At 46.5% G+C, this 26,831-nt stretch overlaps 8 non-coding genes across 8 annotated transcripts; all 8 read right to left on the minus strand.

Moving 5' to 3' along the window:
- Window positions 1–4,423: 4,423 nt before the first annotated feature.
- Window positions 4,424–4,505, minus strand: trnas-gcu (transfer RNA serine (anticodon GCU)). The gene has a single exon. It is a non-coding gene; the product is annotated as a tRNA-Ser (tRNA).
- Window positions 4,506–4,637: 132 nt separating this feature from the next.
- On the minus strand, window positions 4,638–4,719 carry trnas-gcu (transfer RNA serine (anticodon GCU)). Its single transcript has one exon. It is a non-coding gene; the product is annotated as a tRNA-Ser (tRNA).
- A 3,128-nt stretch (window positions 4,720–7,847) lies between these two features.
- On the minus strand, window positions 7,848–7,929 carry trnas-gcu (transfer RNA serine (anticodon GCU)). Its single transcript has one exon. It is a non-coding gene; the product is annotated as a tRNA-Ser (tRNA).
- A 1,630-nt stretch (window positions 7,930–9,559) lies between these two features.
- Window positions 9,560–9,641, minus strand: trnas-gcu (transfer RNA serine (anticodon GCU)). The gene has a single exon. It is a non-coding gene; the product is annotated as a tRNA-Ser (tRNA).
- Window positions 9,642–14,909: 5,268 nt separating this feature from the next.
- Window positions 14,910–14,991, minus strand: trnas-gcu (transfer RNA serine (anticodon GCU)). Its single transcript has one exon. It is a non-coding gene; the product is annotated as a tRNA-Ser (tRNA).
- A 132-nt stretch (window positions 14,992–15,123) lies between these two features.
- On the minus strand, window positions 15,124–15,205 carry trnas-gcu (transfer RNA serine (anticodon GCU)). The gene has a single exon. It is a non-coding gene; the product is annotated as a tRNA-Ser (tRNA).
- A 3,984-nt stretch (window positions 15,206–19,189) lies between these two features.
- On the minus strand, window positions 19,190–19,271 carry trnas-gcu (transfer RNA serine (anticodon GCU)). The gene has a single exon. It is a non-coding gene; the product is annotated as a tRNA-Ser (tRNA).
- Window positions 19,272–26,251: 6,980 nt separating this feature from the next.
- On the minus strand, window positions 26,252–26,333 carry trnas-gcu (transfer RNA serine (anticodon GCU)). Its single transcript has one exon. It is a non-coding gene; the product is annotated as a tRNA-Ser (tRNA).
- Window positions 26,334–26,831: the final 498 nt, after the last annotated feature.

Here is a 26,831-nt window from a genome sequence, read left to right on the forward strand (position 1 = left end):
GCCACCTTGTCAATCACGGTTGTGTGTCGATTGCGATTTCAAAGATGCAAACACTTTCACAGCACAAAAGGAGGCTTGTCTGACTTGTGGGTCCTGCACTTACATCAGGAGACACGATTGTCAGAAATTTAAAAAAGCAACACCGACGAAGGTGGGATTCGAACCCACGCGAGCTATGCAAAATGGATAAGCAGTCCATCACCTTAACCTCTAGGCCACCTCGTCGTTTGTGGTTGTGTGTCGATAGCAATTTCAAAGAAGCAAACACTTTCACAGCACAAAAGAAGGCTTTTTTGACTTGTGGGTCCTGCACTTACATCAGGAGACACGATTGTCAGAAATTTAAAAAAGCAACACCGACGAAGGTGGGATTCGAACCCACGCGTGCTATGCAAAATTGATTAGCAGTCCATCACCTTAACCTCTAGGCCACCTCGTCGTTTGTGGTTGTTTGTCGATTGCGATTTCAAAGATGCAAACACTTTCACAGCACAAAAGAAGGCTTATCTGACTTGTGGGTCCTGCACTTACACCAGGAGACACGATTGTCAGAAATTAAAGAAAGCAACACCGACGAAGGTGGGATTCTAACCCACGCGTGCTATGCACAATGGATTAGCAGTCCATCGCCTTAACCTCTCGGCCACCTCGTCAATTACGGTTGTGTGTCGATTGCGATTTCAAAGATGCAAATACTTTCACAGCACAAAAGGAGGCGTATCTGACTTGTGGGTCCTGCACTTATATCAGGAGACACGATGGTCAGAAATTAAAGAAAGCAACACCGACGAAGGTGGGATTCGAACCCACGCGTGCTATGCACAATGGATTAGCAGTCCATCGCCTTAACCTCTCGGCCACCTCGTCGTTTGTGGTTGTGTGTCGATAGCAATTTCAAAGAAGCAAACACTTTCACAGCACAAAAGAAGGCTTTTCTGACTTGTGGGTCCTGTAGTTACAGCAGGAGACACGATTGTCAGAAATTAAAGAAAGCAACACCGACGGAGGTGGGATTCGAACACACACGTGCTATGCATAATGGATTAGCAGTCCATCGCCTTAATCTATCGGCCACCTTGTCGTTTGTGCTTGTGTGTCGATTGCGATTTCAAAGATGCAAACACTTTCACAGCACAAAAGCAGCCGTATATGACTTGTGGGTCCTGCACTTACAACAGGAGACACGATTGTCAGAAATTAAAGAAAGCAACACCGACGAAGGTGGGATTCGAACCCACGCATGCTATGCACAATGGATTAGCAGTCCATCGCCTTAACCTCTCGGCCACCTCGTTGTTTGTGGTGGTGTGTTGATTGCGATTTCAAAGATGCAAACACTTTCACAGCACAAAAGGAGGCTTGTCTGACTTGTGGGTCCTGCACTTACATCAGGAGACACGATTGTCAGAAATTAAAAAAAGCAACACCGACGAAGGTGGGATTCGAACACACGCGTGCTATGCACAATGGATTAGCAGTCCATCGCCTTAACCTCTCGGCCACCTCGTCGTGTGTGGTTGTGTGTCGATAGCAATTTCAAAGAAGCAAACACTTTCACAGCACAAAAGAAGGCTTTTCTGACTTGTGGGTCCTGTAGTTACAGCAGGAGACACAATTGTCAGAAATTAAAGAAAGCAACACCGACGAAGGTGGGATTCGAACACACACGTGCTATGCATAATGGATTAGCAGTCCATCGCCTTAATCTATCGGCCACCTTGTCGTTTGTGCTTGTGTGTCGATTGCGATTTCAAAGATGCAAACACTTTCACAGCACAAAAGCAGCCGTATATGACTTGTGGGTCCTGCACTTACAACAGGAGACACGATTGTCAGAAATTAAAGAAAGCAACACCGACGAAGGTGGGATTCTAATCCACGCGTGCTATGCACAATGGATTAGCAGTCCATCCCCTTAACCTCTCGGCCACCTCGTCGTTTGTGGTTGTGTGTCAATTGCGATTTCAAAGATGCAAACACTTTCACAGCACAAAAGGAGGCTTATCTGACTTGTGGGTCCTGCACTTATATCAGGAGACACGATTGTCAGAAATTAAAGAAAGCAACACCGACGAAGGTGGGATTCGAACCCACGCGTGCTATGCACAATGGATTAGCAGTCCATCGCCTTAACCTCTCGGCCACCTCGTCGTTTGTGGTTGTGTGTCGATAGCAATTTCAAAGAAGCAAACACTTTCACAGCACAAAAGCAGCCGTATATGACTTGTTGGTCCTGCACTTACAAGAGGAGACACGATTGTCAGAAATTAAAGAAAGCAACACCGACGAAGGTGGGATTCGAACCCACGCGTGCTATGCACAATGGATTAGCAGTCCATCCCCTTAACCTCTTGGCCACCTCGTCGTTTGTGGTTGTGTGTCGATTGCGATTTCAAAGATGCAAACACTTTCACAGCACAAAAGGAGGCTTATCTGACTTGTGGGTCCTGCACTTATATCAGGAGACACGATTGTCAGAAATTAAAGAAAGCAACACCGACGAAGGTGGGATTCAAACCCACGCGTGCTATGCACAATGGATTAGCAGTCCATCGCCTTAACCTCTCTGCCACCTCGTCAATTACAGTTGTGTGTCGATTGCGATTTCAAAGATGCAAACACTTTCACAGCACAAAAGGAGGCTTATCTGACTTGTGGGTCCTGCACTTATATCAGGAGACACGATTGTCAGAAATTAAAGAAAGCAACACCGACGAAGGTGGGATTCGAACCCACGCGTGCTATGCACAATGGATTAGCAGTCCATCGCCTTAACCTCTCGGCCACCTCGTCAATTACAGTTGTGTGTCGATTGCGATTTCAAAGATGCAAACACTATCACAGCACAAAAGGAGGCTTATCTGACTTGTGGGTCCTGCACTTATATCAGGAGACACGATTGTCAGAAATTAAAGAAAGCAACACCGACGAAGGTGGGATTCGAACCCACGCGTGCTATGCACAATGGATTAGCAGTCCATCGCCTTAACCTCTCGGCCACCTCGTCAATTACAGTTGTGAGTCGATTGCGATTTCAAAGATGCAAACACTTTCACAGCACAAAAGGAGGCTTATCTGACTTGTGGGTCCTGCACTTACTTCAGGAGACAAGATTGTCAGAAATTAAAGAAAACAACACCGACGAATGTGGTATTCAAACCCACGCGTGCAAAGCACAATGGATTAGCAGTCCATCGCCTTAACCTCTTGGCTACCTCGTCGCTTGTGGTTTTGTGTCGATTGCGATTTCAAAGATGCAAACACTTTCACAGCACAAAAGCAGCCGAATCTGACTTGTGGGTCCTGCACTTACACCAGGAGACACGATTGTCAGAAATTAAAAAAAGCAACACCGACGAAGGTGGGATTCAAACACACGCGTGCTATGCACAATGGATTAGCAGTCCATCGCCTTAACCTCTCGGCCACCTCGTCAATTATGGTTGTGTGTCGATTGCGATTTCAAAGATGCAAACACTTTCACAACACAAAAGCAGGCTTGTCTGACTTGTGGGTCCTGCACTTACATCAGGAGACACGATTGTCAGAAATTAAAAAAAGCAACACCGACGAAGGTGGGACTCGAACCCACGCGTGCAAAGCACAATGGTTAAGCAGTCCATCGCCTTAACCTCTCGGCCACCTCGTCAATTACAGTTGTGTGTCGATTGCGATTTCAAAGATGCAAACACTATCACAGCACAAAAGGAGGCTTATCTGACTTGTGGGTCCTGCACTTATATCAGGAGACACGATTGTCAGAAATTAAAGAAAGCAACACCGACGAAGGTGGGATTCGAACCCACGCGTGCTATGCACAATGGATTAGCAGTCCATCGCCTTAACCTCTCGGCCACCTCGTCAATTACAGTTGTGAGTCGATTGCGATTTCAAAGATGCAAACACTTTCACAGCACAAAAGGAGGCTTATCTGACTTGTGGGTCCTGCACTTACTTCAGGAGACAAGATTGTCAGAAATTAAAGAAAACAACACCGACGAATGTGGTATTCAAACCCACGCGTGCAAAGCACAATGGATTAGCAGTCCATCGCCTTAACCTCTTGGCTACCTCGTCGCTTGTGGTTTTGTGTCGATTGCGATTTCAAAGATGCAAACACTTTCACAGCACAAAAGCAGCCGAATCTGACTTGTGGGTCCTGCACTTACACCAGGAGACACGATTGTCAGAAATTAAAAAAAGCAACACCGACGAAGGTGGGATTCAAACACACGCGTGCTATGCACAATGGATTAGCAGTCCATCGCCTTAACCTCTCGGCCACCTCGTCAATTATGGTTGTGTGTCGATTGCGATTTCAAAGATGCAAACACTTTCACAACACAAAAGCAGGCTTGTCTGACTTGTGGGTCCTGCACTTACATCAGGAGACACGATTGTCAGAAATTAAAAAAAGCAACACCGACGAAGGTGGGACTCGAACCCACGCGTGCAAAGCACAATGGATTAGCAGTCCATCGCCTTAACCTCTCGGCCACCTCGTCAATTATGGTTGTGTGTCGATTGTGATTTCAAAGATGCAAACACTTTCACAGCACAAAAGCAGGCTTGTCTGACTTGTGGGTCCTGCACTTACATCAGGAGACACGATTGTCAGAAATTAAAAAAAGCAACACCGACGAAGGTGGGATTCGAACCCACGCGTGCAAAGCACAATGGATTAGCAGTCCATCGCCTTAACCTCTCGGCCACCTCGTCGTTTGTGGTTGTGTGTCGATAGCAATTTCAAAGAAGCAAGCACTTTCACAACACAAAAGCAGGCTTGTCTGACTTGTGGGTCCTGCACTTACATCAGGAGACACGATTGTCAGAAATTAAAAAAAGCAACACCGACGAAGGTGGGATTCGAACCCACGCGTGCAAAGCACAATGGATTAGCAGTCCATCGCCTTAACGTCTCGGCCACCTCGTCGTTTGTGGTTGTGTGTCGATAGCAATTTCAAAGAAGCAAGCACTTTCACAGCACAAAAGAAGGCCTTTCTGACTTGTGGGTCCTGTAGTTACAGCAGGAGACACGATTGTCAGAAATTAAAGAAAGCAACACCGACGAAGGTGGGATTCGAACCCACAAGTGCTATGCATAATGGATTAGCAGTCCATCGCCTTACCCTCTCGGCCACCTTGTCGTTTGTGGTTGTGTGTCGATTGCGATTTCAAAGATGCAAACACTTTCACAGCACAAAAGAAGGCTTATCTGACTTGTGGGTCCTGCACTTACACCAGGAGACACGATTGTCAGAAATTAAAGAAAGCAACACCGACGAAGGTGGGATTCGAACCCACGCGTGCTATGCACAATGGATTAGCAGTCCATCGCCTTAACCTCTCGGCCACCTCGTCGTGTGTGGTTGTGTGTCGATAGCAATTTCAAAGAAGCAAACACTTTCACAGCACAAAAGAAGGCTTTTCTGACTTGTGGGTCCTGTAGTTACAGCAGGAGACACGATTGTCAGAAATTAAAGAAAGCAACACCGACGAAGGTGGGATTCGAACACACACGTGCTATGCATAATGGATTAGCAGTCCATCGCCTTAATCTATCGGCCACCTTGTCGTTTGTGCTTGTGTGTCGATTGCGATTTCAAAGATGCAAACACTTTCACAGCACAAAAGCAGCCGTATATGACTTGTGGGTCCTGCACTTACAACAGGAGACACGATTGTCAGAAATTAAAGAAAGCAACACCGACAAAGGTGGGATTCTAACCCACGCGTGCTATGCACAATGGATTAGCAGTCCATCCCCTTAACCTCTCGGCCACCTCGTCGTTTGTGGTTGTGTGTCGATTGCGATTTCAAAGATGCAAACACTTTCACAGCACAAAAGGAGGCTTATCTGACTTGTGGGTCCTGCACTTATATCAGGAGACACGATTGTCAGAAATTAAAGAAAGCAACACCGACGAAGGTGGGATTCGAACCCACGCGTGCTATGCACAATGGATTAGCAGTCCATCGCCTTAACCTCTCGGCCACCTCGTCGTTTGTGGTTGTGTGTCGATAGCAATTTCAAAGAAGCAAACACTTTCACAGCACAAAAGCAGCCGTATATGACTTGTTGGTCCTGCACTTACAACAGGAGACACGATTGTCAGAAATTAAAGAAAGCAACACCGACGAAGGTGGGATTCGAACCCACGCGTGCTATGCGCAATGGATTAGCAGTCCATCCCCTTAACCTCTTGGCCACCTCGTCGTTTGTGGTTGTGTGTCGATTGCGATTTCAAAGATGCAAACACTTTCACAGCACAAAAGGAGGCTTATCTGACTTGTGGGTCCTGCACTTATATCAGGAGACACGATTGTCAGAAATTAAAGAAAGCAACACCGACGAAGGTGGGATTCGAACCCAAACGGGCTATGCATAATGGATTAGCAGTCCATCGCCTTAATCTCTCGGCCACCTCGTCAATTACAGTTGTGTGTCGATTGCGATTTCAAAGATGCAAACACTTTCACAGCACAAAAGCAGCCGTATATGACTTGTGGGTACTGCACTTACAACAGGAGACACGATTGTCAGAAATTAAGGAAAGCAACACCGACGAAGGTGGGATTCGAACCCACGCGTGCTATGCACAATGGATTAGCAGTCCATCGCCTTAACCTCTCGGCCACCTCGTCAATTACAGTTGTGTGTCGATTGCGATTTCAAAGATGCAAACACTTTCACAGCACAAAAGGAGGCTTATCTGACTTGTGGGTCCTGCACTTACTTCAGGAGACACGATTGTCAGAAATTAAAGAAAACAACACCGACGAATGTGGTATTCAAACCCACGCGTGCAAAGCACAATGGATTAGCAGTCCATCGCCTTAACCTCTTGGCTACCTCGTCGCTTGTGGTTTTGTGTCGATTGCGATTTCAAAGATGCAAACACTTTCACAGCACAAAAGCAGTCGTATCTGACTTGTGGGTACTGCACTTACACCAGGAGACACGATTGTCAGAAATTAAAGAAAGCAACACCGACGAAGGTGGGATTCGAACCCACGCGTGCTATGCATAATGGATTAGCAGTCCATCTCCTTAACCTCTCGGCCACCTCGTCAATCACGGTTGTGTGTCGATTGCGATTTCAAAGATGCAAAGACTTTCACAGCACAAAAGGAGGCTTGTCTGACTTGTGGGTCCTGCACTTACATCAGGAGACACGATTGTCAGAAATTTAAAAAAGCAACACCGACGAAGGTGGGATTCGAACCCACGCGAGCTATGCAAAATGGATAAGCAGTCCATCACCTTAACCTCTAGGCCACCTCGTCGTTTGTGGTTGTGTGTCGATAGCAATTTCAAAGAAGCAAACACTTTCACAGCACAAAAGAAGGCTTTTTTGACTTGTGGGTCCTGCACTTACATCAGGAGACACGATTGTCAGAAATTTAAAAAAGCAACACCGACGAAGGTGGGATTCGAACCCACGCGTGCTATGCAAAATTGATTAGCAGTCCATCACCTTAACCTCTAGGCCACCTCGTCGTTTGTGGTTGTTTGTCGATTGCGATTTCAAAGATGCAAACACTTTCACAGCACAAAAGAAGGCTTATCTGACTTGTGGGTCCTGCACTTACACCAGGAGACACGATTGTCAGAAATTAAAGAAAGCAACACCGACGAAGGTGGGATTCTAACCCACGCGTGCTATGCACAATGGATTAGCAGTCCATCGCCTTAACCTCTCGGCCACCTCGTCAATTATGGTTGTGTGTCGATTGCGATTTCAAAGATGCAAATACTTTCACAGCACAAAAGGAGGCGTATCTGACTTGTGGGTCCTGCACTTATATCAGGAGACACGATGGTCAGAAATTAAAGAAAGCAACACCGACGAAGGTGGGATTCGAACCCACGCGTGCTATGCACTATGGATTAGCAGTCCATCGCCTTAACCTCTCGGCCACCTCGTCGTTTGTGGTTGTGTGTCGATAGCAATTTCAAAGAAGCAAACACTTTCACAGCACAAAAGAAGGCTTTTCTGACTTGTGGGTCCTGTAGTTACAGCAGGAGACACGATTGTCAGAAATTAAAGAAAGCAACACCGACGGAGGTGGGATTCGAACACACACGTGCTATGCATAATGGATTAGCAGTCCATCGCCTTAATCTATCGGCCACCTTGTCGTTTGTGCTTGTGTGTCGATTGCGATTTCAAAGATGCAAACACTTTCACAGCACAAAAGCAGCCGTATATGACTTGTGGGTCCTGCACTTACAACAGGAGACACGATTGTCAGAAATTAAAGAAAGCAACACCGACGAAGGTGGGATTCGAACCCACGCATGCTATGCACAATGGATTAGCAGTCCATCGCCTTAACCTCTCGGCCACCTCATTGTTTGTGGTGGTGTGTCGATTGCGATTTCAAAGATGCAAACACTTTCACAGCACAAAAGAAGGCTTTTCTGACTTGTGGGTCCTGTAGTTACAGCAGGAGACACGATTGTCAGAAATTAAAGAAAGCAACACCGACGGAGGTGGGATTCGAACACACACGTGCTATGCATAATGGATTAGCAGTCCATCGCCTTAATCTATCGGCCACCTTGTCGTTTGTGCTTGTGTGTCGATTGCGATTTCAAAGATGCAAACACTTTCACAGCACAAAAGCAGCCGTATATGACTTGTGGGTCCTGCACTTACAACAGGAGACACGATTGTCAGAAATTAAAGAAAGCAACACCGACGAAGGTGGGATTCGAACCCACGCATGCTATGCACAATGGATTAGCAGTCCATCGCCTTAACCTCTCGGCCACCTCATTGTTTGTGGTGGTGTGTCGATTGCGATTTCAAAGATGCAAACACTTTCACAGCACAAAAGGAGGCTTATCTGACTTGTGGGTCCTGCACTTATATCAGGAGACACGATTGTCAGAAATTAAAGAAAGCAACACCGACGAAGGTGGGATTCGAACCCACGCGTGCTATGCACAAGGGATTAGCAGTCCATCGCCTTAACCTCTCGGCCACCTCGTCAATTACAGTTGTGTGTCGATTGCGATTTCAAAGATGCAAACACTTTCACAGCACAAAAGGAGGCTTATCTGACTTGTGGGTCCTGCACTTACTTCAGGAGACACGATTGTCAGAAATTAAAGAAAACAACACCGACAAATGTGGTATTCAAACCCACGCGTGCAAAGCACAATGGATTAGCAGTCCATTGCCTTAACCTCTTGGCTACCTCGTCGCTTGCGGTTTTGTGTCGATTGTGATTTCAAAGATGCAAACACTTTCACAGCACAAAAGCAGCCGTATCTGACTTGTGGGTCCTGCACTTACACCAGGAGACACGATTGTCAGAAATTAAAAAAAGCAACACCGACGAAGGTGGGATTCGAACACACGCGTGCTATGCACAATGGATAAGCAGTCCATCGCCTTAACCTCTCGGCCACCTCGTCAATTACGGTTGTGTGTCGATTGCGATTTCAAAGATGCAAACACTTTCACAACACAAAAGCAGGCTTGTCTGACTTGTGGGTCCTGCACTTACATCAGGAGACACGATTGTCAGAAATTAAAAAAAGCAACACCGACGAAGGTGGGATTCGAACCCACGCGTGCAAAGCACAATGGATTAGCAGTCCATCGCCTTAACCTCTCGGCCACCTCGTCAATTATGGTTGTGTGTCGATAGCAATTTCAAAGAAGCAAGCACTTTCACAGCACAAAAGAAGGCCTTTCTGACTTGTGGGTCCTGTAGTTACAGCAGGAGACACGATTGTCAGAAATTAAAGAAAGCAACACCGACGAAGGTGGGATTCGAACCCACGCGTGCTATGCACAATGGATTAGCAGTCCATCGCCTTAACCTCTCGGCCACCTCGTCAATTACAGTTGTGTGTCGATTGCGATTTCAAAGATGCAAATACTTTCACAGCACAAAAGGAGGCTTATCTGACTTGTGGGTCCTGCACTTATATCAGGAGACACGATTGTCAGAAATTAAAGAAAGCAACACCGACGAAGGTGGGATTCGAACCCACAAGTGCTATGCATAATGGATTAGCAGTCCATCGCCTTACCCTCTCGGCCACCTTGTCGTTTGTGGTTGTGTGTCGATTGCGATTTCAAAGATGCAAACACTTTCACAGCACAAAAGAAGGCTTATCTGACTTGTGGGTCCTGCACTTACACCAGGAGACACGATTGTCAGAAATTAAAGAAAGCAACACCGACGAAGGTGGGATTCGAACCCACGCGTGCTATGCACAATGGATTAGCAGTCCATCGCCTTAACCTCTCGGCCACCTCGTCGTGTGTGGTTGTGTGTCGATAGCAATTTCAAAGAAGCAAACACTTTCACAGCACAAAAGAAGGCTTTTCTGACTTGTGGGTCCTGTAGTTACAGCAGGAGACACGATTGTCAGAAATTAAAGAAAGCAACACCGACGAAGGTGGGATTCGAACACACACGTGCTATGCATAATGGATTAGCAGTCCATCGCCTTAATCTATCGGCCACCTTGTCGTTTGTGCTTGTGTGTCGATTGCGATTTCAAAGATGCAAACACTTTCACAGCACAAAAGCAGCCGTATATGACTTGTGGGTCCTGCACTTACAACAGGAGACACGATTGTCAGAAATTAAAGAAAGCAACACCGACAAAGGTGGGATTCTAACCCACGCGTGCTATGCACAATGGATTAGCAGTCCATCCCCTTAACCTCTCGGCCACCTCGTCGTTTGTGGTTGTGTGTCGATTGCGATTTCAAAGATGCAAACACTTTCACAGCACAAAAGGAGGCTTATCTGACTTGTGGGTCCTGCACTTATATCAGGAGACACGATTGTCAGAAATTAAAGAAAGCAACACCGACGAAGGTGGGATTCGAACCCACGCGTGCTATGCACAATGGATTAGCAGTCCATCGCCTTAACCTCTCGGCCACCTCGTCAATTACAGTTGTGTGTCGATTGCGATTTCAAAGATGCAAACACTTTCACAGCACAAAAGCAGCCGTATATGACTTGTGGGTACTGCACTTACAACAGGAGACACGATTGTCAGAAATTAAGGAAAGCAACACCGACGAAGGTGGGATTCGAACCCACGCGTGCTATGCACAATGGATTAGCAGTTCATCGCCTTAACCTCTCGGCCACCTCGTCAATTACAGTTGTGTGTCGATTGCGATTTCAAAGATGCAAACACTTTCACAGCACAAAAGGAGGCTTATCTGACTTGTGGGTCCTGCACTTACTTCAGGAGACACGATTGTCAGAAATTAAAGAAAACAACACCGACGAATGTGGTATTCAAACCCACGCGTGCAAAGCACAATGGATTAGCAGTCCATCGCCTTAACCTCTTGGCTACCTCGTCGCTTGTGGTTTTGTGTCGATTGCGATTTCAAAGATGCAAACACTTTCACAGCACAAAAGCAGCCGTATCTGACTTGTGGGTACTGCACTTACACCAGGAGACACGATTGTCAGAAATTAAAGAAAGCAACACCGACGAAGGTGGGATTCGAACCCACGCGTGCTATGCATAATGGATTAGCAGTCCATCTCCTTAACCTCTCGGCCACCTCGTCAATTACGGTTGTGTGTCGATTGCGATTTCAAAGATGCAAATACTTTCACAGCACAAAAGGAGGCTTATCTGACTTGTGGGTCCTGCACTTATATCAGGAGACACGATTGTCAGAAATTAAAGAAAGCAACACCGACGAAGGTGGGATTCGAACCCACAAGTGCTATGCATAATGGATTAGCAGTCCATCGCCTTACCCTCTCGGCCACCTTGTCGTTTGTGGTTGTGTGTCGATTGCGATTTCAAAGATGCAAACACTTTCACAGCACAAAAGAAGGCTTATCTGACTTGTGGGTCCTGCACTTCCACCAGGAGACACGATTGTCAGAAATTAAAGAAAGCAACACCGACGAAGGTGGGATTCGAACCCACGCGTGCTATGCACAATGGATTAGCAGTCCATCGCCTTAACCTCTCGGCCACCTCGTCAATTACAGTTGTGTGTCGATTGCGATTTCAAAGATGCAAACACTTTCACAGCACAAAAGGAGGCTTATCTGACTTGTGGGTCCTGCACTTATATCAGGAGACACGATTGTCAGAAATTAAAGAAAGCAACACCGACGAAGGTGGGATTCGAACCCACGCGTGCTATGCACAATGGATTAGCAGTCCATCGCCTTAACCTCTCGGCCACCTCGTCAATTACAGTTGTGTGTCGATTGCGATTTCAAAGATGCAAACACTATCACAGCACAAAAGGAGGCTTATCTGACTTGTGGGTCCTGCACTTATATCAGGAGACACGATTGTCAGAAATTAAAGAAAGCAACACCGACGAAGGTGGGATTCGAACCCACGCGTGCTATGCACAATGGATTAGCAGTCCATCGCCTTAACCTCTCGGCCACCTCGTCAATTACAGTTGTGAGTCGATTGCGATTTCAAAGATGCAAACACTTTCACAGCACAAAAGGAGGCTTATCTGACTTGTGGGTCCTGCACTTACTTCAGGAGACAAGATTGTCAGAAATTAAAGAAAACAACACCGACGAATGTGGTATTCAAACCCACGCGTGCAAAGCACAATGGATTAGCAGTCCATCGCCTTAACCTCTTGGCTACCTCGTCGCTTGTGGTTTTGTGTCGATTGCGATTTCAAAGATGCAAACACTTTCACAGCACAAAAGCAGCCGAATCTGACTTGTGGGTCCTGCACTTACACCAGGAGACACGATTGTCAGAAATTAAAAAACGCAACACCGACGAAGGTGGGATTCGAACACACGCGTGCTATGCACAATGGATTAGCAGTCCATCGCCTTAACCTCTCGGCCACCTCGTCGTGTGTGGTTGTGTGTCGATAGCAATTTCAAAGAAGCAAACACTTTCACAGCACAAAAGAAGGCTTTTCTGACTTGTGGGTCCTGTAGTTACAGCAGGAGACACAATTGTCAGAAATTAAAGAAAGCAACACCGACGAAGGTGGGATTCGAACACACACGTGCTATGCATAATGGATTAGCAGTCCATCGCCTTAATCTATCGGCCACCTTGTCGTTTGTGCTTGTGTGTCGATTGCGATTTCAAAGATGCAAACACTTTCACAGCACAAAAGCAGCCGTATATGACTTGTGGGTCCTGCACTTACAACAGGAGACACGATTGTCAGAAATTAAAGAAAGCAACACCGACGAAGGTGGGATTCTAATCCACGCGTGCTATGCACAATGGATTAGCAGTCCATCCCCTTAACCTCTCGGCCACCTCGTCGTTTGTGGTTGTGTGTCAATTGCGATTTCAAAGATGCAAACACTTTCACAGCACAAAAGGAGGCTTATCTGACTTGTGGGTCCTGCACTTATATCAGGAGACACGATTGTCAGAAATTAAAGAAAGCAACACCGACGAAGGTGGGATTCGAACCCACGCGTGCTATGCACAATGGATTAGCAGTCCATCGCCTTAACCTCTCGGCCACCTCGTCGTTTGTGGTTGTGTGTCGATAGCAATTTCAAAGAAGCAAACACTTTCACAGCACAAAAGCAGCCGTATATGACTTGTTGGTCCTGCACTTACAACAGGAGACACGATTGTCAGAAATTAAAGAAAGCAACACCGACGAAGGTGGGATTCGAACCCACGCGTGCTATGCACAATGGATTAGCAGTCCATCCCCTTAACCTCTTGGCCACCTCGTCGTTTGTGGTTGTGTGTCGATTGCGATTTCAAAGATGCAAACACTTTCACAGCACAAAAGGAGGCTTATCTGACTTGTGGGTCCTGCACTTATATCAGGAGACACGATTGTCAGAAATTAAAGAAAGCAACACCGACGAAGGTGGGATTCAAACCCACGCGTGCTATGCACAATGGATTAGCAGTCCATCGCCTTAACCTCTCTGCCACCTCGTCAATTACAGTTGTGTGTCGATTGCGATTTCAAAGATGCAAACACTTTCACAGCACAAAAGGAGGCTTATCTGACTTGTGGGTCCTGCACTTATATCAGGAGACACGATTGTCAGAAATTAAAGAAAGCAACACCGACGAAGGTGGGATTTGAACCCACGCGTGCTATGCACAATGGATTAGCAGTCCATCGCCTTAACCTCTCGGCCACCTCGTCAATTACAGTTGTGTGTCGATTGCGATTTCAAAGATGCAAACACTATCACAGCACAAAAGGAGGCTTATCTGACTTGTGGGTCCTGCACTTATATCAGGAGACACGATTGTCAGAAATTAAAGAAAGCAACACCGACGAAGGTGGGATTCGAACCCACGCGTGCTATGCACAATGGATTAGCAGTCCATCGCCTTAACCTCTCGGCCACCTCGTCAATTACAGTTGTGAGTCGATTGCGATTTCAAAGATGCAAACACTTTCACAGCACAAAAGGAGGCTTATCTGACTTGTGGGTCCTGCACTTACTTCAGGAGACAAGATTGTCAGAAATTAAAGAAAACAACACCGACGAATGTGGTATTCAAACCCACGCGTGCAAAGCACAATGGATTAGCAGTCCATCGCCTTAACCTCTTGGCTACCTCGTCGCTTGTGGTTTTGTGTCGATTGCGATTTCAAAGATGCAAACACTTTCACAGCACAAAAGCAGCCGAATCTGACTTGTGGGTCCTGCACTTACACCAGGAGACACGATTGTCAGAAATTAAAAAAAGCAACACCGACGAAGGTGGGATTCAAACACACGCGTGCTATGCACAATGGATTAGCAGTCCATCGCCTTAACCTCTCGGCCACCTCGTCAATTATGGTTGTGTGTCGATTGCGATTTCAAAGATGCAAACACTTTCACAACACAAAAGCAGGCTTGTCTGACTTGTGGGTCCTGCACTTACATCAGGAGACACGATTGTCAGAAATTAAAAAAAGCAACACCGACGAAGGTGGGACTCGAACCCACGCGTGCAAAGCACAATGGATTAGCAGTCCATCGCCTTAACCTCTCGGCCACCTCGTCAATTATGGTTGTGTGTCGATTGTGATTTCAAAGATGCAAACACTTTCACAGCACAAAAGCAGGCTTGTCTGACTTGTGGGTCCTGCACTTACATCAGGAGACACGATTGTCAGAAATTAAAAAAAGCAACACCGACGAAGGTGGGATTCGAACCCACGCGTGCAAAGCACAATGGATTAGCAGTCCATCGCCTTAACCTCTCGGCCACCTCGTCGTTTGTGGTTGTGTGTCGATAGCAATTTCAAAGAAGCAAGCACTTTCACAACACAAAAGCAGGCTTGTCTGACTTGTGGGTCCTGCACTTACATCAGGAGACACGATTGTCAGAAATTAAAAAAAGCAACACCGACGAAGGTGGGATTCGAAACCACGCGTGCAAAGCACAATGGATTAGCAGTCCATCGCCTTAACGTCTCGGCCACCTCGTCGTTTGTGGTTGTGTGTCGATAGCAATTTCAAAGAAGCAAGCACTTTCACAGCACAAAAGAAGGCCTTTCTGACTTGTGGGTCCTGTAGTTACAGCAGGAGACACGATTGTCAGAAATTAAAGAAAGCAACACCGACGAAGGTGGGATTCGAACCCACAAGTGCTATGCATAATGGATTAGCAGTCCATCGCCTTACCCTCTCGGCCACCTTGTCGTTTGTGGTTGTGTGTCGATTGCGATTTCAAAGATGCAAACACTTTCACAGCACAAAAGAAGGCTTATCTGACTTGTGGGTCCTGCACTTACACCAGGAGACACGATTGTCAGAAATTAAAGAAAGCAACACCGACGAAGGTGGGATTCGAACCCACGCGTGCTATGCACAATGGATTAGCAGTCCATCGCCTTAACCTCTCGGCCACCTCGTCGTGTGTGGTTGTGTGTCGATAGCAATTTCAAAGAAGCAAACACTTTCACAGCACAAAAGAAGGCTTTTCTGACTTGTGGGTCCTGTAGTTACAGCAGGAGACACGATTGTCAGAAATTAAAGAAAGCAACACCGACGAAGGTGGGATTCGAACACACACGTGCTATGCATAATGGATTAGCAGTCCATCGCCTTAATCTATCGGCCACCTTGTCGTTTGTGCTTGTGTGTCGATTGCGATTTCAAAGATGCAAACACTTTCACAGCACAAAAGCAGCCGTATATGACTTGTGGGTCCTGCACTTACAACAGGAGACACGATTGTCAGAAATTAAAGAAAGCAACACCGACAAAGGTGGGATTCTAACCCACGCGTGCTATGCACAATGGATTAGCAGTCCATCCCCTTAACCTCTCGGCCACCTCGTCGTTTGTGGTTGTGTGTCGATTGCGATTTCAAAGATGCAAACACTTTCACAGCACAAAAGGAGGCTTATCTGACTTGTGGGTCCTGCACTTATATCAGGAGACACGATTGTCAGAAATTAAAGAAAGCAACACCGACGAAGGTGGGATTCGAACCCACGCGTGCTATGCACAATGGATTAGCAGTCCATCGCCTTAACCTCTCGGCCACCTCGTCGTTTGTGGTTGTGTGTCGATAGCAATTTCAAAGAAGCAAACACTTTCACAGCACAAAAGCAGCCGTATATGACTTGTTGGTCCTGCACTTACAACAGGAGACACGATTGTCAGAAATTAAAGAAAGCAACACCGACGAAGGTGGGATTCGAACCCACGCGTGCTATGCGCAATGGATTAGCAGTCCATCCCCTTAACCTCTTGGCCACCTCGTCGTTTGTGGTTGTGTGTCGATTGCGATTTCAAAGATGCAAACACTTTCACAGCACAAAAGGAGGCTTATCTGACTTGTGGGTCCTGCACTTATATCAGGAGACACGATTGTCAGAAATTAAAGAAAGCAACACCGACGAAGGTGGGATTCGAACCCACGCGTGCTATGCACAATGGATTAGCAGTCCATCGCCTTAACCTCTCGGCCACCTCGTCAATTACAGTTGTGTGTCGATTGCGATTTCAAAGATGCAAACACTTTCACAGCACAAAAGGAGGCTTATCTGACTTGTGGGTCCTGCACTTATATCAGGAGACACGATTGTCAGAAATTAAAGAAAGCAACACCGACGAAGGTGGGATTCGAACCCACGCGTGCTATGCACAATGGATTAGCAGTCCATCGCCTTAACCTCTCGGCCACCTCGTCAATTACAGTTGTGTGTCGATTGCGATTTCAAAGATGCAAACACTTTCACAGCACAAAAGCAGCCGTATCTGACTTGTGGGTACTGCACTTACACCAGGAGAAACGATTGTCAGAAATTAAAGAAAGCAACACCGACGAAGGTGGGATTCGAACCCACGCGTGCTATGCATAATGGATTAGCAGTTCATCGTCTTAACCTCTCGGCCACCTCGTCAATTACAGTTGTGTGTCGATTGCGATTTCAAAGATGCAAACACTTTCACAGCACAAAAGGAGGCTTGTCTGACTTGTGGGTCCTGCACTTACATCAGAAGACACGATTGTCAGAAATTTAAAAAAGCAACACCGACGAAGGTGGGATTCGAACCCACGCGTGCTATGCAAAATGGATTAGCAGTCCATCACCTTAACCTCTAGGCCACCTCGTCGTTTGTGGTTGTGTGTCGATAGCAATTTCAAAGAAGCAAACACTTTCACAGCACAAAAGAAGGCTTTTTTGACTTGTGGGTCCTGTAGTTACAGCAGGAGACACGATTGTCAGAAATTAAAGAAAGCAACAACGACGAAGGTGGGATTCGAACCCAAACGGGCTATGCATAATGGATTAGCAGTCCATCGCCTTAATCTCTCGGCCACCTTGTCGTTTGTGGTTGTGTGTCGATTGCGATTTCAAAGATGCAAACACTTTCACAGCACAAAAGCAGCCGTATATGACTTGTGGGTACTGCACTTACAACAGGAGACACGATTGTCAGAAATTAAGGAAAGCAACACCGACGAAGGTGGGATTCGAACCCACGCGTGCTATGCACAATGGATTAGCAGTCCATCGCCTTAACCTCTCGGCCACCTCGTCAATTACAGTTGTGTGTCGATTGCGATTTCAAAGATGCAAACACTTTCACAGCACAAAAGGAGGCTTATCTGACTTGTGGGTCCTGCACTTACTTCAGGAGACACGATTGTCAGAAATTAAAGAAAACAACACCGACGAATGTGGTATTCAAACCCACGCGTGCAAAGCACAATGGATTAGCAGTCCATCGCCTTAACCTCTTGGCTACCTCGTCGCTTGTGGTTTTGTGTCGATTGCGATTTCAAAGATGCAAACACTTTCACAGCACAAAAGCAGCCGTATCTGACTTGTGGGTACTGCACTTACACCAGGAGACACGATTGTCAGAAATTAAAGAAAGCAACACCGACGAAGGTGGGATTCGAACCCACGCGTGCTATGCATAATGGATTAGCAGTCCATCTCCTTAACCTCTCGGCCACCTCGTCAATCACGGTTGTGTGTCGATTGCGATTTCAAAGATGCAAAGACTTTCACAGCACAAAAGGAGGCTTGTCTGACTTGTGGGTCCTGCACTTACATCAGGAGACACGATTGTCAGAAATTTAAAAAAGCAACACCGACGAAGGTGGGATTCGAACCCACGCGAGCTATGCAAAATGGATAAGCAGTCCATCACCTTAACCTCTAGGCCACCTCGTCGTTTGTGGTTGTGTGTCGATAGCAATTTCAAAGAAGCAAACACTTTCACAGCACAAAAGAAGGCTTTTTTGACTTGTGGGTCCTGCACTTACATCAGGAGACACGATTGTCAGAAATTTAAAAAAGCAACACCGACGAAGGTGGGATTCGAACCCACGCGTGCTATGCAAAATTGATTAGCAGTCCATCACCTTAACCTCTAGGCCACCTCGTCGTTTGTGGTTGTTTGTCGATTGCGATTTCAAAGATGCAAACACTTTCACAGCACAAAAGAAGGCTTATCTGACTTGTGGGTCCTGCACTTACACCAGGAGACACGATTGTCAGAAATTAAAGAAAGCAACACCGACGAAGGTGGGATTCTAACCCACGCGTGCTATGCACAATGGATTAGCAGTCCATCGCCTTAACCTCTCGGCCACCTCGTCAATTATGGTTGTGTGTCGATTGCGATTTCAAAGATGCAAATACTTTCACAGCACAAAAGGAGGCGTATCTGACTTGTGGGTCCTGCACTTATATCAGGAGACACGATGGTCAGAAATTAAAGAAAGCAACACCGACGAAGGTGGGATTCGAACCCACGCGTGCTATGCACTATGGATTAGCAGTCCATCGCCTTAACCTCTCGGCCACCTCGTCGTTTGTGGTTGTGTGTCGATAGCAATTTCAAAGAAGCAAACACTTTCACAGCACAAAAGAAGGCTTTTCTGACTTGTGGGTCCTGTAGTTACAGCAGGAGACACGATTGTCAGAAATTAAAGAAAGCAACACCGACGGAGGTGGGATTCGAACACACACGTGCTATGCATAATGGATTAGCAGTCCATCGCCTTAATCTATCGGCCACCTTGTCGTTTGTGCTTGTGTGTCGATTGCGATTTCAAAGATGCAAACACTTTCACAGCACAAAAGCAGCCGTATATGACTTGTGGGTCCTGCACTTACAACAGGAGACACGATTGTCAGAAATTAAAGAAAGCAACACCGACGAAGGTGGGATTCGAACCCACGCATGCTATGCACAATGGATTAGCAGTCCATCGCCTTAACCTCTCGGCCACCTCATTGTTTGTGGTGGTGTGTCGATTGCGATTTCAAAGATGCAAACACTTTCACAGCACAAAAGAAGGCTTTTCTGACTTGTGGGTCCTGTAGTTACAGCAGGAGACACGATTGTCAGAAATTAAAGAAAGCAACACCGACGGAGGTGGGATTCGAACACACACGTGCTATGCATAATGGATTAGCAGTCCATCGCCTTAATCTATCGGCCACCTTGTCGTTTGTGCTTGTGTGTCGATTGCGATTTCAAAGATGCAAACACTTTCACAGCACAAAAGCAGCCGTATATGACTTGTGGGTCCTGCACTTACAACAGGAGACACGATTGTCAGAAATTAAAGAAAGCAACACCGACGAAGGTGGGATTCGAACCCACGCATGCTATGCACAATGGATTAGCAGTCCATCGCCTTAACCTCTCGGCCACCTCATTGTTTGTGGTGGTGTGTCGATTGCGATTTCAAAGATGCAAACACTTTCACAGCACAAAAGGAGGCTTATCTGACTTGTGGGTCCTGCACTTATATCAGGAGACACGATTGTCAGAAATTAAAGAAAGCAACACCGACGAAGGTGGGATTCGAACCCACGCGTGCTATGCACAAGGGATTAGCAGTCCATCGCCTTAACCTCTCGGCCACCTCGTCAATTACAGTTGTGTGTCGATTGCGATTTCAAAGATGCAAACACTTTCACAGCACAAAAGGAGGCTTATCTGACTTGTGGGTCCTGCACTTACTTCAGGAGACACGATTGTCAGAAATTAAAGAAAACAACACCGACAAATGTGGTATTCAAACCCACGCAAGCAAAGCACAATGGATTAGCAGTCCATTGCCTTAACCTCTTGGCTACCTCGTCGCTTGCGGTTTTGTGTCGATTGTGATTTCAAAGATGCAAACACTTTCACAGCACAAAAGCAGCCGTATCTGACTTGTGGGTCCTGCACTTACACCAGGAGACACGATTGTCAGAAATTAAAAAAAGCAACACCGACGAAGGTGGGATTCGAACACACGCGTGCTATGCACAATGGATAAGCAGTCCATCGCCTTAACCTCTCGGCCACCTCGTCAATTACGGTTGTGTGTCGATTGCGATTTCAAAGATGCAAACACTTTCACAACACAAAAGCAGGCTTGTCTGACTTGTGGGTCCTGCACTTACATCAGGAGACACGATTGTCAGAAATTAAAAAAAGCAACACCAACGAAGGTGGGATTCGAACCCACGCGTGCAAAGCACAATGGATTAGCAGTCCATCGCCTTAACCTCTCGGCCACCTCGTCAATTATGGTTGTGTGTCGATAGCAATTTCAAAGAAGCAAGCACTTTCACAGCACAAAAGAAGGCCTTTCTGACTTGTGGGTCCTGTAGTTACAGCAGGAGACACGATTGTCAGAAATTAAAGAAAGCAACACCGACGAAGGTGGGATTCGAACCCACGCGTGCTATGCACAATGGATTAGCAGTCCATCGCCTTAACCTCTCGGCCACCTCGTCAATTACAGTTGTGTGTCGATTGCGATTTCAAAGATGCAAATACTTTCACAGCACAAAAGGAGGCTTATCTGACTTGTGGGTCCTGCACTTATATCAGGAGACACGATTGTCAGAAATTAAAGAAAGCAACACCGACGAAGGTGGGATTCGAACCCACAAGTGCTATGCATAATGGATTAGCAGTCCATCGCCTTACCCTCTCGGCCACCTTGTCGTTTGTGGTTGTGTGTCGATTGCGATTTCAAAGATGCAAACACTTTCACAGCACAAAAGAAGGCTTATCTGACTTGTGGGTCCTGCACTTACACCAGGAGACACGATTGTCAGAAATTAAAGAAAGCAACACCGACGAAGGTGGGATTCGAACCCACGCGTGCTATGCACAATGGATTAGCAGTCCATCGCCTTAACCTCTCGGCCACCTCGTCGTGTGTGGTTGTGTGTCGATAGCAATTTCAAAGAAGCAAACACTTTCACAGCACAAAAGAAGGCTTTTCTGACTTGTGGGTCCTGTAGTTACAGCAGGAGACACGATTGTCAGAAATTAAAGAAAGCAACACCGACGAAGGTGGGATTCGAACACACACGTGCTATGCATAATGGATTAGCAGTCCATCGCCTTAATCTATCGGCCACCTTGTCGTTTGTGCTTGTGTGTCGATTGCGATTTCAAAGATGCAAACACTTTCACAGCACAAAAGCAGCCGTATATGACTTGTGGGTCCTGCAATTACAACAGGAGACACGATTGTCAGAAATTAAAGAAAGCAACACCGACAAAGGTGGGATTCTAACCCACGCGTGCTATGCACAATGGATTAGCAGTCCATCCCCTTAACCTCTCGGCCACCTCGTCGTTTGTGGTTGTGTGTCGATTGCGATTTCAAAGATGCAAACACTTTCACAGCACAAAAGGAGGCTTATCTGACTTGTGGGTCCTGCACTTATATCAGGAGACACGATTGTCAGAAATTAAAGAAAGCAACACCGACGAAGGTGGGATTCGAACCCACGCGTGCTATGCACAATGGATTAGCAGTCCATCGCCTTAACCTCTCGGCCACCTCGTCAATTACAGTTGTGTGTCGATTGCGATTTCAAAGATGCAAACACTTTCACAGCACAAAAGCAGCCGTATATGACTTGTGGGTACTGCACTTACAACAGGAGACACGATTGTCAGAAATTAAGGAAAGCAACACCGACGAAGGTGGGATTCGAACCCACGCGTGCTATGCACAATGGATTAGCAGTTCATCGCCTTAACCTCTCGGCCACCTCGTCAATTACAGTTGTGTGTCGATTGCGATTTCAAAGATGCAAACACTTTCACAGCACAAAAGGAGGCTTATCTGACTTGTGGGTCCTGCACTTACTTCAGGAGACACGATTGTCAGAAATTAAAGAAAACAACACCGACGAATGTGGTATTCAAACCCACGCGTGCAAAGCACAATGGATTAGCAGTCCATCGCCTTAACCTCTTGGCTACCTCGTCGCTTGTGGTTTTGTGTCGATTGCGATTTCAAAGATGCAAACACTTTCACAGCACAAAAGCAGCCGTATCTGACTTGTGGGTACTGCACTTACACCAGGAGACACGATTGTCAGAAATTAAAGAAAGCAACACCGACGAAGGTGGGATTCGAACCCACGCGTGCTATGCATAATGGATTAGCAGTCCATCTCCTTAACCTCTCGGCCACCTCGTCAATTACGGTTGTGTGTCGATTGCGATTTCAAAGATGCAAATACTTTCACAGCACAAAAGGAGGCTTATCTGACTTGTGGGTCCTGCACTTATATCAGGAGACACGATTGTCAGAAATTAAAGAAAGCAACACCGACGAAGGTGGGATTCGAACCCACAAGTGCTATGCATAATGGATTAGCAGTCCATCGCCTTACCCTCTCGGCCACCTTGTCGTTTGTGGTTGTGTGTCGATTGCGATTTCAAAGATGCAAACACTTTCACAGCACAAAAGAAGGCTTATCTGACTTGTGGGTCCTGCACTTACACCAGGAGACACGATTGTCAGAAATTAAAGAAAGCAACACCGACGAAGGTGGGATTCGAACCCACGCGTGCTATGCACAATGGATTAGCAGTCCATCGCCTTAACCTCTCGGCCACCTCGTCGTGTGTGGTTGTGTGTCGATAGCAATTTCAAAGAAGCAAACACTTTCACAGCACAAAAGAAGGCTTTTCTGACTTGTGGGTCCTGTAGTTACAGCAGGAGACACGATTGTCAGAAATTAAAGAAAGCAACACCGACGAAGGTGGGATTCGAACACACACGTGCTATGCATAATGGATTAGCAGTCCATCGCCTTAATCTATCGGCCACCTTGTCGTTTGTGCTTGTGTGTCGATTGCGATTTCAAAGATGCAAACACTTTCACAGCACAAAAGCAGCCGTATATGACTTGTGGGTCCTGCACTTACAACAGGAGACACGATTGTCAGAAATTAAAGAAAGCAACACCGACAAAGGTGGGATTCTAACCCACGCGTGCTATGCACAATGGATTAGCAGTCCATCCCCTTAACCTCTCGGCCACCTCGTCGTTTGTGGTTGTGTGTCGATTGCGATTTCAAAGATGCAAACACTTTCACAGCACAAAAGGAGGCTTGTCTGACTTGTGGGTCCTGCACTTATATCAGGAGACACGATTGTCAGAAATTAAAGAAAGCAACACCGACGAAGGTGGGATTCGAACCCACGCGTGCTATGCACAATGGATTAGCAGTCCATCGCCTTAACCTCTCGGCCACCTCGTCAATTACAGTTGTGTGTCGATTGCGATTTCAAAGATGCAAACACTTTCACAGCACAAAAGCAGCCGTATATGACTTGTGGGTACTGCACTTACACCAGGAGACACGATTGTCAGAAATTAAAGAAAGCAACACCGACGAAGGTGGGATTCGAACCCACGCGTGCTATGCATAATGGATTAGCAGTCCATCTCCTTAACCTCTCGGCCACCTCGTCAATCACGGTTGTGTGTCGATTGCAATTTCAAAGATGCAAAGACTTTCACAGCACAAAAGGAGGCTTGTCTGACTTGTGGGTCCTGCACTTACATCAGGAGACACGATTGTCAGAAATTTAAAAAAGCAACACCGACGAAGGTGGGATTCGAACCCACGCGATCTATGCAAAATGGATAAGCAGTCCATCACCTTAACCTCTAGGCCACCTCGTCGTTTGTGGTTGTGTGTCGATAGCAATTTCAAAGAAGCAAACACTTTCACAGCACAAAAGAAGGCTTTTTTGACTTGTGGGTCCTGCACTTACATCAGGAGACACGATTGTCAGAAATTTAAAAAAGCAACACCGACGAAGGTGGGATTCGAACCCACGCGTGCTATGCAAAATTGATTAGCAGTCCATCACCTTAACCTCTAGGCCACCTCGTCGTTTGTGGTTGTTTGTCGATTGCGATTTCAAAGATGCAAACACTTTCACAGCACAAAAGAAGGCTTATCTGACTTGTGGGTCCTGCACTTACACCAGGAGACACGATTGTCAGAAATTAAAGAAAGCAACACCGACGAAGGTGGGATTCTAACCCACGCGTGCTATGCACAATGGATTAGCAGTCCATCGCCTTAACCTCTCGGCCACCTCGTCAATTACGGTTGTGTGTCGATTGCGATTTCAAAGATGCAAATACTTTCACAGCACAAAAGGAGGCGTATCTGACTTGTGGGTCCTGCACTTATATCAGGAGACACGATGGTCAGAAATTAAAGAAAGCAACACCGACGAAGGTGGGATTCGAACCAACGCGTGCTATGCACTATGGATTAGCAGTCCATCGCCTTAACCTCTCGGCCACCTCGTCGTTTGTGGTTGTGTGTCGATAGCAATTTCAAAGAAGCAAACACTTTCACAGCACAAAAGAAGGCTTTTCTGACTTGTGGGTCCTGTAGTTACAGCAGGAGACACGATTGTCAGAAATTAAAGAAAGCAACACCGACGGAGGTGGGATTCGAACACACACGTGCTATGCATAATGGATTAGCAGTCCATCGCCTTAATCTATCGGCCACCTTGTCGTTTGTGCTTGTGTGTCGATTGCGATTTCAAAGATGCAAACACTTTCACAGCACAAAAGCAGCCGTATATGACTTGTGGGTCCTGCACTTACAACAGGAGACACGATTGTCAGAAATTAAAGAAAGCAACACCGACGAAGGTGGGATTCGAACCCACGCATGCTATGCACAATGGATTAGCAGTCCATCGCCTTAACCTCTCGGCCACCTCATTGTTTGTGGTGGTGTGTCGATTGCGATTTCAAAGATGCAAACACTTTCACAGCACAAAAGGAGGCTTATCTGACTTGTGGGTCCTGCTCTTATATCAGGAGACACGATTGTCAGAAATTAAAGAAAGCAACACCGACGAAGGTGGGATTCGAACCCACGCGTGCTATGCACAAGGGATTAGCAGTCCATCGCCTTAACCTCTCGGCCACCTCGTCAATTACAGTTGTGTGTCGATTGCGATTTCAAAGATGCAAACACTTTCACAGCACAAAAGGAGGCTTATCTGACTTGTGGGTCCTGCACTTACTTCAGGAGACACGATTGTCAGAAATTAAAGAAAACAACACCGACAAATGTGGTATTCAAACCCACGCGTGCAAAGCACAATGGATTAGCAGTCCATCGCCTTAACCTCTTGGCTACCTCGTCGCTTGCGGTTTTGTGTCGATTGTGATTTCAAAGATGCAAACACTTTCACAGCACAAAAGCAGCCGTATCTGACTTGTGGGTCCTGCACTTACACCAGGAGACACGATTGTCAGAAATTAAAGAAAGCAACACCGACGAAGGTGGGATTCTAACCCACGCGTGCTATGCACAATGGATTAGCAGTCCATCGCCTTAACCTCTCGGCCACCTCGTCAATTACGGTTGTGTGTCGATTGCGATTTCAAAGATGCAAATACTTTCACAGCACAAAAGGAGGCGTATCTGACTTGTGGGTCCTGCACTTATATCAGGAGACACGATGGTCAGAAATTAAAGAAAGCAACACCGACGAAGGTGGGATTCGAACCCACGCGTGCTATGCACTATGGATTAGCAGTCCATCGCCTTAACCTCTCGGCCACCTCGTCGTTTGTGGTTGTGTGTCGATAGCAATTTCAAAGAAGCAAACACTTTCACAGCACAAAAGAAGGCTTTTCTGACTTGTGGGTCCTGTAGTTACAGCAGGAGACACGATTGTCAGAAATTAAAGAAAGCAACACCGACGGAGGTGGGATTCGAACACACACGTGCTATGCATAATGGATTAGCAGTCCATCGCCTTAATCTATCGGCCACCTTGTCGTTTGTGCTTGTGTGTCGATTGCGATTTCAAAGATGCAAACACTTTCACAGCACAAAAGCAGCCGTATATGACTTGTGGGTCCTGCACTTACAACAGGAGACACGATTGTCAGAAATTAAAGAAAGCAACACCGACGAAGGTGGGATTCGAACCCACGCATGCTATGCACAATGGATTAGCAGTCCATCGCCTTAACCTCTCGGCCACCTCATTGTTTGTGGTGGTGTGTCGATTGCGATTTCAAAGATGCAAACACTTTCACAGCACAAAAGGAGGCTTATCT

Source organism: Brachyhypopomus gauderio, chromosome 2, assembly GCF_052324685.1.
Source record: "Brachyhypopomus gauderio isolate BG-103 chromosome 2, BGAUD_0.2, whole genome shotgun sequence".
Lineage (NCBI taxonomy): Eukaryota > Metazoa > Chordata > Actinopteri > Gymnotiformes > Hypopomidae > Brachyhypopomus > Brachyhypopomus gauderio.